This window comes from Schistocerca cancellata, unplaced genomic scaffold, assembly GCF_023864275.1.
Source record: "Schistocerca cancellata isolate TAMUIC-IGC-003103 unplaced genomic scaffold, iqSchCanc2.1 HiC_scaffold_1151, whole genome shotgun sequence".
NCBI classification, from domain to species: Eukaryota; Metazoa; Arthropoda; class Insecta; order Orthoptera; family Acrididae; genus Schistocerca; species Schistocerca cancellata.
The window spans coordinates 7,353,623-7,366,147 of record NW_026047150.1 but is presented as its reverse complement, the minus strand read 5'-3'; positions in this window follow the sequence as shown (position 1 = coordinate 7,366,147).

The following is a 12,525-nucleotide window of genomic DNA, read 5'->3' as shown; positions in this document are numbered from 1 at the left end:
CGTTTCCGATAGAAATGCGTCCATTGTGACGATTTGCAGTTACGTCATTTCGAAAACAAATGTATTAAACGTAAGATTTTCTGCGGTTTTTACTACACATTACCACTTCTGGCTTATTCTTGTATAGTGTGGCTGCCAGAGCTCGGTTCGTGCCAAATCTTAAGGTCCTAGGTAAACTACAAGGCAGCAAAAGCGGCCAAAAATTGAGTTTTCAAAAACTAAAACTTGACTTGCTGTGCTCCTTACTTGTCGACTGCAACAACTTAGATGCTTAAATTACGTACAGGGTGGTGCACCCGCAAGGCTCATCACGCGACTTTAACTGCCAGAAGAGAAATGTAAACGTTTCCGATAGAAATGCGTCCATTGTGACGATTTGCAGTTACGTCATTTCGAAAACAAATGTATTAAACGTAAGATTTCCTGCGGTTTTTTCTACACATTACCACTTCTGGCTTTTTCTTGTGTAATGTGGCTGCCAGAGCTCGGTTCGTGCCAAATCTTATGGTCCTAGGTCAACTACAAGGCAGCAAAAGCGACCAAAAATTGAGTTTTCAAAAACTACAACTTGACTTGCTGTGCTCCTTACTTGTCGACTGCAACAACTTAGATGCTTATATTACGTACAGAGTGGTGCACCTGCAAGGCTCATCACGCGACTTTAACTGCCAGAAGATAAATGTAAACGTTTCCGATAGAAATGCGTCCATTTTGACGATTTGCAGTTACGTCATTTCGAAAACAACTGTATTAAACGTAAGATTTTCTGCGGTTTTTACTACACATTACCACTTCTGGCTTTTTCTTGTGTAATTTGGCTGCCAGAGCTCGGTTCGTGCCGAATCTTAAGGTCCTAGGTAAACTACAAGGCTGCAAAAGCGGCCAAAAATTGAGTTTTCAAAAACTAAAACTTGACTTGCTGTGCTCCTTACTTGTCGACTGCAACAACTTAGATACTTAAATTACGTACAGGGTGGTGCACCCGCAAGGCTCATCACGCGACTTTCACTGCCAGAAGATAAATGAAAACGTTTCCGATAGAAATGCGTCCATTGTGACGATTTGCAGTTACGATATTTCGAAAACAAATGTATTAAACGTAAGATTTTCTGCGGTTTTTTCTACACAATACCACTTCTTGCTTTATCTTGTGTAATGCGGCTGCCAGAGCTCGGTTCGTGCCAAATCTTAAGGTCCTAGGTCAACTACAAGGCAGCAAAAGCGGCCAAAAATTGAGTTTTCAAAAACTAAAACTTGACTTGCTGTGCTCCTTACTTGTCGACTGCAACAACTTAGATACTTAAATTACGTACGGGGTGTTGCACCCGCAAGGCTCATCACGCGACTTTCACGGCCAGAAGATAAATGTAAACGTTTCCGATAGAAATGCGTCCATTGTGACGATTTGCAGTTACGTCATTTCGAAAACAAATGTATTAAACGTAAGATTTTCTGCGGTTTTTTCTACACATTACCACTTCTGGCTTTTTCTTGTGTAATTTGGCTGCCAGAGCTCGGTTCGTGCCAAATCTTAAGGTCCTAGGTAAACTACAAGGCAGCAAAAGCGGCCAAAAATTGAGTTTTCAAAAACTAAAACTTGACTTGCTGTGCTCCTTACTTGTCGACTGCAACTACTTAGATGCTTAAGTTATGTAAGGAGTGGTGCGCCCGCAAGGCTCATCACGCGGATTTCACTGCCAGAAGGTAAATGTAAACGTTTCCGATAGAAATGCGTCCATTGTGACGATTTGCAGTTACGTCATTTCGAAAACAAATGTATTTAACGAAAGATTTTCTGCGGTTTTTTCCACACAATACCACTTCTTGCTTTATCTTGTGTAATGCGGCTGCCAGAGCTCGGTTCGTGCCAAATCTTAAGGTCCTAGGTCAACTACAAGGCAGCAAAAGCGGCCAAAAATTGAGTTTTCAAAAACTAAAACTTGACTTGCTGTGCTCCTTACTTGTCGACTGCAACAACTTAGATGCTTACATTACGTACAGGGTGGTGCACCCGCAAGGCTCATCACGCGACTTTAACTGCCAGAAGAGAAATGTAAACGTTTCCAATAGAAATGCGTCCATTGTGACGATTTGCAGTTACGTCATTTCGAAAACAAATGTATTAAACGTAAGATTTCCTGCGGTTTTTTCTACACATTACCACTTCTGGCTTTTTCTTGTGTAATGTGGCTGCCAGAGCTCGGTTCGTGCCAAATCTTATGGTCCTAGGTCAACTACAAGGCAGCAAAAGCGGCCAAAAATTGAGTTTTCATAAACTACAACTTGACTTGCTGTGCTCCTTACTTGTCGACTGCAACGACTTAGATGCTTAAATTACGTACAGAGTGGTGCGACCACAAGGCTCATCACGCGACTGTAACTGCCAGAAGATAAATGTAAACGTTTCCGATAGAACTGCGTCCATTGTGACGATTTGCAGTTATGTCATTTCGAAAACAAATGTATTAATCGTAAGATTTTCTGCGGTTTTTTCTACACATTACCACTTCTGGCTTTTTCTTGTGTAATGTGGCTGCCAGAGCTCGGTTCGTGCAAAATCTTAAGGTTCCAAAGTCAACTACAAGGCAGCAAAAGCGGCCAAAAATTGAGTTTTCACAAACTAAAACTTGACTTGCTGTGCTCCTTACTTGTCGACTGCAACAACTTAGATGCTTATATTACGTACAGGGAGGTGTACCCACAAGGCTCATCACGCGACTTTAACTGCCAGAAGATAAATGTAAACGTTTCCGATAGAAATGCGTCCATTGTGACGATTTGCAGTTACGTCATTTCGAAAACAAATGTATTAATCGTAAGATTTTCTGCGGTTTTTTCTACACATTACCACTTCTGGCTTTTTCTTGTGTAATGTGGCTGCCAGAGCTCGGGTCGTGCCAAGTCTTAAGGTCCTAGGTCAACTACAAGGCAGCAAAAGCGGCCAAAAATTGAGTATTCAAAAACTAAAACTTGACTTGCTGTGCTCCTTACTTGTCGACTGCAACAACTTAGATGCTTAAATTACGTACAGGGTGGTGCACCCGCAAGGCTCATCACGCGACTTTAACTGCCAGAAGAGAAATGTAAACGTTTCCAATAGAAATGCGTCCATTGTGACGATTTGCAGTTACGTCATTTCGAAAACAAATGTATTAAACGTAAGATATCCTGCGGTTTTTTCTACACATTACCACTTCTGGCTTTTTCTTGTGTAATGTGGCTGCCAGAGCTTGGTTCGTGTCAAATCTTATGGTCCTAGGTCAACTACAAGGCAGCAAAAGCAGCCAAAAATTGAGTTTTCAAAAACTAAAACTTGACTTGCTTAGCTCCTTACTTGTCGACTGCAACAACTTAGATGCTTAAATTACGTACAGAGTAGGGCGCCCGCAAGGCTCATCACGCGACTTTAACTGCCAGAAGATAAATGTAAACGTTTCCGATAGAAATGCGTCCATTTTGACGATTTGCAGTTACGTCATTTCGAAAACAAATGTATTTAACGTAAGATTTCTGCGGTTTTTACTACACATTACCACTTCTGGCTTTTTCTTGTGTAATGTGGCTGCCAGAGCTCGGTTCGTGCCAAATCTTAAGGTATAGGTCAACTACAAGGCAGCAAAAGCGGCCAAAGTTGAGTTTTCAAAAACTAAAACTTGACTTGCTGTGCTCCTTACTTATCGACTACAACAAATTAGATGCTAATATTACGTACAGAGTGGTGCACCCGCAAGGCACATCACGCGACTTTAACTGCCAGAAGATAAATGTAAACGTTTCCGGTAGAAAAGCGTCCATTGTGACGATTTGCAGTTACGTCATATCGAAAACAAATGTATTAAACGTAAGATTTTCTGCGGTTTTTTCTATACATTACCACTTCTAGCTTTTTCTTGTGTAATGCGGCTGCCAGAGCTCGGTTCGTGCCAAATCTTATGGTCCTACGTAAACTACAAGGCAGCAAAAGCGGCCAAAAATTGAGTTTTCAAAAACAAAAACTTGACTTGCTGTGCTCCTTACTTGTTGACTGCAACAACTTAGATGCTTAAATTACGTACAGGTTGGTGCACCCGCAAGGCTCATCACGCGACTTTCACTGCCAGAAGATAAATGTAAACGTTTCCGAGAGAAATGCGTCCATTGTGACGATTTGCAGTTACCTCATTTCGAAAACAAATGTATTAAACGTAAGATTTTCTGCGGTTTTTTCTACACATTAGTACTTCTGGCTTTATCTTGTGTAATGTGGCTGCCAGAGCTCGGTACGTGCCAAATCTTAAGGTATAGGTCAACTACAAGGCAGGAAATGCGGCCAAAAATTGAGTTTTCAAATCTAAAACTTGACTTGCTGTGCTCCTTACTTGTCGACTGCAACAACTTAGATGCTTAAATTACGTACAGGTTGGTGCACCCGCAAGGCTTATCACGCGACTTTCACTGCCAGAAGATAAATGTAAACGTTTCCGATAGAAATGCGTCCATTGTGACGATTTGCAGTTACGTCATTTCGAAAACAAATGTATTAAACGTAAGATTTTCTGCGGTTTTTTCTACACATTACCACTTCTGGCTTTTTATAGTGTAATGTGGCTGCCAGAACTCAGTTCGTGCCAAATCTTAAGGTCCTAGGTCAACTACAAGGCAGCAAAAGCGGCCAAAAATTGAGTTTTCAAAAATTAAAACTTGACTTGCTGTGCTCCGTACTTGTCGACTGCAACATCTTAGATGCTTAAATTACGTACAGAGTGGTGCACCCGCAAGGCTCATCACGGGACTTTAACTGCCAGAAGATAAATGTAAACGTTTCCGATAGAAATGCGTCCATTGTGACGATTTGCAGTTACGTCATTTCGAAAACAAATGTATTAAACGTAAGATTTTCTGCGGTTTTTTCTACACATTACCACTTCTGGCTTTTTCTTGTGTAATGTGGTTGCCAGAGCTCGGTTCGTGCCAAATCTTAAGGTCCTAGGTAAACTACAAGGCAGCAAAAGCGGCCAAAAATTGAGTTTTCAAAAACTAAAACTTGACTTGCTGTGCTCCTTACTTGTCGACTGCAACTACTTAGATGCTTAAATTAAGTACAGAGTGGTGCGCCCGCAAGGCTCATCACGCGACTTTCACTGCCAGAAGATAAATGTAAACGTTTCCAATAGAAATGCGTCCATTGTGACGATTTGCAGTTACGTCATTTCGAAAACAAATGTATTAAACGTAAGATTATCTGCGGTTTTTACTACACATTACCACTTCTGGCTTTTTCTTGTATAATGTGGCTGCCAGAGCTCGGTTCGTGCCAAATCTTATGGTCCTAGGTAAACTACAAGGCAGCAAAAGCGGCCAAAAATTGAGTTTTCAAAAACAAAATCTTGACTTGCTGTGCTCCTTACTTGTTGACTGCAACAACTTAGATGCTTAAATTACGTACAGGTTGGTGCACCCGCAAGGCTCATCACGCGAATTTAACTGCCAGAAGATAAATGTAAACGTTTCCGATAGAAATGCGTCCATTGTGACGATTTGCAGTTACGTCATTTCGAAAACAAATGTATTTAACGTAAGATTTTCTGCGGTTTTTTCTACACATTACCACTTCTGGCTTTTTCTTGTGTAATGTGGCTGCCAGAGCTCGGTTCGTGCCAAATCTTAAGGTCCTAGGTAAACTACAAGGCAGCAAAAGCGGCCAAAAATTGAGTTTTCAAAAACTAAAACTTGACTTGCTGTGCTCCTTACTTGTCGACTGCAACAACTTAGATGCTTAAATTACGTACTGAGTGGTGCACCCGCAAGGCTCATCACGCGACTTTAACTGCCAGAAGAGAAATGTAAACGTTTCCAATAGAAATGCGTCCATTGTGACGATTTGCAGTTACGTCATTTCGACAACAAATGTAATAAACGTAAGATTTTCTGCGGTTTTTTCTACACATTACCACTTCTGGCTTTTTCTTGTGTAATGCGGCTGCCAGAGCTCGGTTCGTGCCAAATCTTAAGGTCCTAGGTCAACTACAAGGCAGCAAAAGCGGCCAAAAACTGAGTTTTCAAAAACTAAAACTTGACTTGCTGTGCTCCTTACTTGTCGACTGCAACAACTTAGATGCTTAAATTACGTACAGGGTGGTGCACCCGCAAGGCTCATCACGCGACTTTAACTACCAGAAGAGAAATGTAAACGTTTCCAATAGAAATGCGTCCATTGTGACGATTTGCAGTTACGTCATTTCGAAAACAAATGTATTAAACGTAAGATTTTCTGCGGTTTTTTCTACACAATACCACTTCTTGCTTTTTCTTGTGTAATGCGGCTGCCAGAGCTCGGTTCGTGCCAAATCTTAAGGTCCTACGTCAACTACAAGGCAGCAAAAGCGGCCAAAAATTGAGTTTTCAAAATCTTAAATTTGACTTGCTGTGCTCCTTACTTGTCGACTGCAACAAATTAGATGCTAATATTACGTACAGGGTGGTGCACCCGCAAGGCTCATCACGCGACTTTCACTGCCAGAAGATAAATGTAAACGTTTCCGATAGAAATGCGTCCATTGTGACGATTTGCAGTTACGTCATTTCGAAAACAAATGTATTAAACGTAAGATTTTCTGCGGTTTTTACTACACATTTCACTTCTGGCTTTTTCTTGTATAATGTGGCTGCCAGAGCTCGGTTCGTGCGAAATCTTAAGGTCCTAGGTCAACTACAAGGCAGCAAAAGCGGCAAAAAATTGAGTTTTCAAAAACTAAAACTTGACATGCTGTGCTCCTTACTTGTCGACTGCAACAACTTAGATAACTAAATTATGTACAGGGTGGTGCAGCCGCAAGGCTCATCACGCGACATTAACTGCCAGAAGATAAATGTAAACGTTTCCGAGAGAAATGCGTCCATTGTGACGAAATGCAGTTACGTCATTTCGAAAACTAATGTATTAAACGTAAGATTTTCTGCGGTTTGTTCTACACATTACCACTTCTGGCTTTTTCTTGTGTAATGTGGCTGCCAGAGCTCGGTTCGTGCCAAATCTTAAGGTCCTAGGTAAACTACATAGCAGCAAAAGCAGCCAAAAATAGAGTTTTCAAAAACTAAAACTTGACCTGCTTAGCTCCTTACTTGTCGACTGCAACATCTTAGATGCTTAAATTACGTACAGAGTGGTGCACCCGCAAGGCTCATCACGGGACTTTAACTGCCAGAAGATAAATGTAAACGTTTCCGATAGAAATGCGTCCATTGTGACGATTTGCAGTTACGTCATTTCGAAAACAAATGTATTAAACGTAAGATTTTCTGCGGTTTTTACTACACATTACCACTTCTGGCTTTTTCTTGTATAATGTGGCTGCCAGAGCTCGGTTCGTGCCAAATCTTAAGGTCCTAGGTCAACTACAAGGCAGCAAAAGCGGCCAAAAATTGAGTTTTCTAAAACTAAAACTTGACTTGCTGTGCTCCTTACTTGTCGACTGCAACAACTTAGATGCTTAAATTACGTACAGGGTGGTGCACCCGCAAGGCTCATCACGCGACTTTAACTGCCAGAAGAGAAATGTAAACGTTTCCAATAGAAATGCGTCCATTGTGACGATTTGCAGTTACGTCATTTCGAAAACAAATGTATTAAACGTAAGATTTTCTGCGGTTTTTTCTACACATTACCACTTCTTGCTTTTTCTTGTGTAATGCGGCTGCCAGAGCTCGGTTCGTGCCAAATCTTAAGGTCCTAGGTCAACTAAAAGGCAGCAAAAGCGGCCAAAAATTGAGTTTTCGAAAACTAAAACTTGACTTGCTGTGCTCCTTACTTGTCGACTGCAACAACTTAGATGCTTAAATTACGTACAGGGTGGTGCACCCGCAAGGCTCATCACGCGACTTTAACTGCCAGAAGAGAAATGTAAACGTTTCCAATAGAAATGCGTTCATTGTGACGTTTTGCAGTTACGTCATTTCGAAAACAAATGTATTAAACGTAAGATTTCCTGCGGTTTTTTCTACACATTACCACTTCTGGCTTTTTCTTGTGAAATGTGGCTGCCAGAGCTCGGTTCGTGCCAAATCTTATGGTCCTAGGTCAACTACAAGGCAGCAAAAGCGGCCAAAAATTGAGTTTTCAAAAACTAAAACTTGATTTGCTGTGCTCCTTACTTGTCGACTGCAACAACTTAGATGCTTATATTACGTACAGAGTGGTGCACCTGCAAGGCTCATCACGCGACTTTAACTGCCAGAAGATAAATGTAAACGTTTCCGATAGAAATGCGTCCATTTTGACGATTTGCAGTTACGTCATTTCGAAAACAACTGTATTAAACGTAAGATTTTCTGTGGTTTTTACTACACATTACCACTTCTGGCTTTTTCTTGTGTAATGGGGCTACCAGAGCTCGGTTCGTGCCAAATCTTAAGGTCCTAGGTGAACTAGAAGGCAGAAAAAGCGGCCAAAAATTGAGTTTTCAAAAACTAAAACTTGACTTGCTGTGCTCCTTACTTGTCGACTGCAACAACTTAGATAACTAAATTACGTACAGGGTGGTGCAGCCGCAAGGCTCATCACGCGACATTAACTGCCAGAAGAGAAATGTAAACGTTTCCGAGAGAAATGGGTCCATTGTGACCATATGCAGTTACGTCATTTCGAAAACTAATGTATTAAACGTAAGATTTTCTGCGGTTTGTTCTACACATTACCACTTCTGGCTTTTTCTTGTGTAATGTGGCTGCCAGAGCTCGGTTCGTGCCAAATCTTAAGGTCCTAGGTAAACTACAAGGCAGCAAAAGCAGCCAAAAATAGAGTTTTCAAAAACTAAAACTTGATTTGATTAGCTCCTTACTTGTCGACTGCAACGACTTAGATGCTTAAATTACGTACAGAGTGGTGCGACCACAAGGCTCATCACGCGACTGTAACTGCCAGAAGATAAATGTAAACGTTTCCGATAGAACTGCGTCCATTGTGACGATTTGCAGTTATGTACTTTTTTGAAAACAAATGTATTAATCGTAAGATTTTCTGCGGTTTTTTCTACACATTACCACTTCTGGCTTTTTCTTGTGTAATGTGGCTGCCAGAGCTCGGTTCGTGCAAAATCTTAAGGTTCCAAAGTCAACTACAAGGGAGCAAAAGCGGCCAAAAATTGAGTTTTCACAAACTAAAACTTGACTTGCTGTGCTCCTTACTTGTCGACTGCAACAACTTAGATGCTTATATTACGTACAGGGAGGTGTACCCACAAGGCTCATCACGCGACTTTAACTGCCAGAAGATAAATGTAAACGTTTCCGATAGAAATACGTCCATTGTGACGATTTGCAGTTACGTCATTTCGAAAACAAATGTATTAAACGTAAGATTTTGTGCGGTTTTTTCTACACATTACCACTTCTGGCTTTTTCTTGTGTAATGTGGCTGCCAGAGCTCGGTTCGTGCCAAATCTTAAGGTCCTAGGTCAACTACAAGGCAGCAAAAGCGGCCAAAAATTGAGTTCTCAAAAACTAAAACTTGACTTGCTGTGCTCCTTACTTGTCGACTGCAACAACTTAGATGCTTAAATTACGTACAGGGTGGTGCACCCGCAAGGTTCATCACGCGACTTTAACTGCCAGAAGAGAAATGGAAACGTTTCCAATAGAAATGCGTCCATTGTGACGATTTGCAGTTACGTCATTTCGAAAACAAATGTATTAAACGTAAGATTTCCTGCGGTTTTTTCTACACATTACCACTTCTGGCTTTTTCTTGTGTAATGTGGCTGCCAGAGCTCGGTTCGTGTCAAATCTCAAGGTCCTAGGTCAACTACAAGGCAGCAAAAGCGGCCAAAAATTGAGTTTTCAAAATCTAAAACTTGACTTGCTGTGCTCCTTACTTGTCGACTGCAACAACTTAGATGCTTAAATTACGTACAGGGTGGTGCACCCGCACGGCTCATTACGCGATTTTAACTGCCAGAAGATAAATGTAAACGTTTCCGATAGAAATGCGTCCATTGTGACGATTTGCAGTTACGTCATTTCGAAAACAAATGTATTAAACGTAAGATTTACTGCGGTTTTTTTCTACACATTACAACTTCTGGCTTTTTGTTGTGTAATGTGGCTGCCAGAGCTCGGGTCGTGCCAAATCTTAAGGTCCTAGGTCAACTATAATGCAGCAAAAGCGGCCAAAAATTGAATTTTGAAAAACTAAAACTTGACTTGCTGTGCTCCTTACTTGTGACTGCACCAACTTAGATGCTTAAATTACGTACAGGGTGGTGCACCCGCAAGGCTCATCACGCGACTTTAACTGCCAGAAGATAAATGTAAACGTTTCCGATAGAAATGCGTCCATTTTGACGATTTGCAGTTACGTCATTTCGAAAACAAATGTATTTAACGTAAGATTTTCTGCGGTTTTTACTACACATTACCACTTCTGGCTTTTTCTTGTGTAATGTGGCTGCCAGAGCTCGGTTCGTGCCAAATCTTAAGGTATAGGTCAACTACAAGGCAGCAAAAGCGGCCAAAGTTGAGTTTTCAAAAACTAAAACTTGACTTGCTGTGCTCCTTACTTATCGACTGCAACAAATTAGATGCTAATATTACGTACAGAGTGGTGCACCCGCAAGGCACATCACGCGACTTTAACTGCCAGAAGATAAATGTAAACGTTTCCGGTAGAAAAGCGTCCATTGTGACGATTTGCAGTTACGTCATTTCGAAAACAAATGTATTAAACGTAAGATTTTCTGCGGTTTTTTCTATACATTACCACTTCTAGCTTTTTCTTGTGTAATGCGGCTGCCAGAGCTCGGTTCGTGCCAAATCTTATGGTCCTAGGTAAACTACAAGGCAGCAAAAGCGGCCAAAAATTGAGTTTTCAAAAACAAAAACTTGACTTGCTGTGCCCCTTACTTGTTGACTGCAACAACTTAGATGCTTAAATTACGTACAGGTTGGTGCACCCGCAAGGCTCATCACGCGACTTTCACTGCCAGAAGATAAATGTAAACGTTTCCGAGAGAAATGCGTCCATTGTGACGATTTGCAGTTACGACATTTCGAAAACAAATGTATTAAACGTACGATTTTCTGCGGTTTTTTCTACACATTACTACTTCTGGCTTTTTCTTGTGTAATGTGTTTGCCAGAGCTCGGTACGTGCTAAATCTTAAGGTATAGGTCAACTACAAGGCAGCAAAAGCGGCCAAAAATTGAATTTTCAAATCTAAAACTTGACTTGCTGTGCTCCTTACTTGTCGACTGCAACAACTTAGATGCTTAAATTACGTACAGGTTGGTGCACCCGCAAGGCTTATCACGCGACTTTCACTGCAAGAAGATAAATGTAAACGTTTCCGATAGAAATGCGTCCATTGTGACGATTTGCAGTTACGTCATTTCGAAAACAAATGTATTAAACGTAAGATTTTCTGCGGTTTTTTCTACACATTACCACTTCTGGCTTTTTATAGTGTAATGTGGCTGCCAGAACTCGGTTCGTGCCAAATCTTAAGGTCCTAGGTCAACTACAAGGCAGCAAAAGCGGCCAAAAATTGAGTTTTCAAAAATTAAAACTTGACTTGCTGTGCTCCTTACTTGTCGACTGCAACATCTTAGATGCTTAAATTACGTACAGAGTGGTGCACCCGCAAGGCTCATCACGGGACTTTAACTGCCAGAAGATAAATGTAAACGTTTCCGATAGAAATGCGTCCAATGTGACGATTTGCAGTTACGTCATTTCGAAAACAAATGTATTAAACGTAAGATTTTCTGCGGTTTTTTCTACACATTACCACTTCTGGCTTTTTCTTGTGTAATGTGGCTGCCAGAGCTCGGTTCGTGCCAAATCTTAAGGTCCTAGGTCAACTACAAGGCAGCAAAAGCGGCCAAAAATTGAGTTTTCAAAAACTAAAACTTGACTTGCTGTGCTCCTTACTTGTCGACTGCAACTACTTAGATGCTTAAATTAAGTACAGAGTGGTGCGCCCGCAAGGCTCATCACGCGACTTTCACTGCCAGAAGATAAATGTAAACGTTTACAATAGAAATGCGTCCATTGTGACGATTTGCAGTTACGTCATTTCGAAAACAAATGTATTAAACGTAAGTTTATCTGCGGTTTTTACTACACATTACCACTTCTGGCTTTTTCTTGTATAATGTGGCTGCCAGAGCTCGGTTCGTGCCAAATCTTATGGTCCTAGGTAAACTACAAGGCAGCAAAAGCGGCCAAAAATTGCGTTTTCAAAAACTAAAACTTGACTTGCTGTGCTCCTTTCTTGTTGACTGCAACAACTTAGATGCTTAAATTACGTACAGAGTGGTGCACCTGCAAGGCTCATCACGCGAATTTAACTCCCAGAAGAAAAATGTTAACGTTTCCGATAGAAATGCGTCCATTGTGACGATTTGCAGTTACGTCATTTCGAAAACAAATGTATTAAACGTAAGATTTTCTGCGGTTTTTTCTACACATTACCACTTCTGGCTTTTTATAGTGTAATGTGGCTGCCAGAACTCGGTTCGTGCCAAATCTTAAGGTCCTAGGTCAACTACAAG